A 659-nucleotide genomic window follows, 5' to 3' on the forward strand; every position below is an offset into this window, starting at 1 on the left:
CCCCGCGCCGCGCCCCGCGCCCGCCACCTCTTTATAGCGGCCGGAGCCCGGAGCGCTGCCCCCGGCGACACCGCCCCGCAGCCCGGCTCCTCCTGCCCCCTGCCGGGGCTGTCCCCGCCCCTCCGGCGAGGCCGGTACGTATCAGCTCCCCCGCGGTGAAGGAGGGGGTAGGGGGTTGTTGGTAGCTTTTATATTCTTTGAGAGGCGACCTCTTCCTCGCCCTCTTTCTGTCTCCCCTCTCTCCGCCCCCTTCTTCCTTGTCCTCGTCCCCTCCTTCCTCGTCCCCTCAGCCCCTCCGCCCTGCTCCCCGTCCCACACACTTTTCTCCGGCGGCCTGTCCCGCCTCCCGGCCAGCAGCGGGGGTGGCTGTCGGGTCCCTCGCCACCTCCTCCTGGTCCCCTTGCTCCCGGCCTGGGGCCCCGCCAAGGGCTTAGGAACTGGGGGGGAAAGGGAAAAGAGGTTGGGGGGGTGGAGAGAGAGAGAGAGAAAAGGAAATTCTCTCCCCAACTGCGGGAGGTGTTTGTTTATTTTTACTCTTAAGTTTGTTTGCAAGCTGTCATGCTTTTATGCTAGGAATGTGAAAGTGAAGAAACTGAAGTGATTGTGTTTATTTTAAAGGCTTCTGAAGAAACTTGCTAAAAATAAGTGTGTTGCCTTTC

The sequence above is a fragment of the Chaetura pelagica genome, unplaced genomic scaffold, assembly GCF_000747805.2.
Source record: "Chaetura pelagica isolate M959 unplaced genomic scaffold, ChaPel_1.0 scaffold117, whole genome shotgun sequence".
NCBI classification, from domain to species: domain Eukaryota; kingdom Metazoa; phylum Chordata; class Aves; order Apodiformes; family Apodidae; genus Chaetura; species Chaetura pelagica.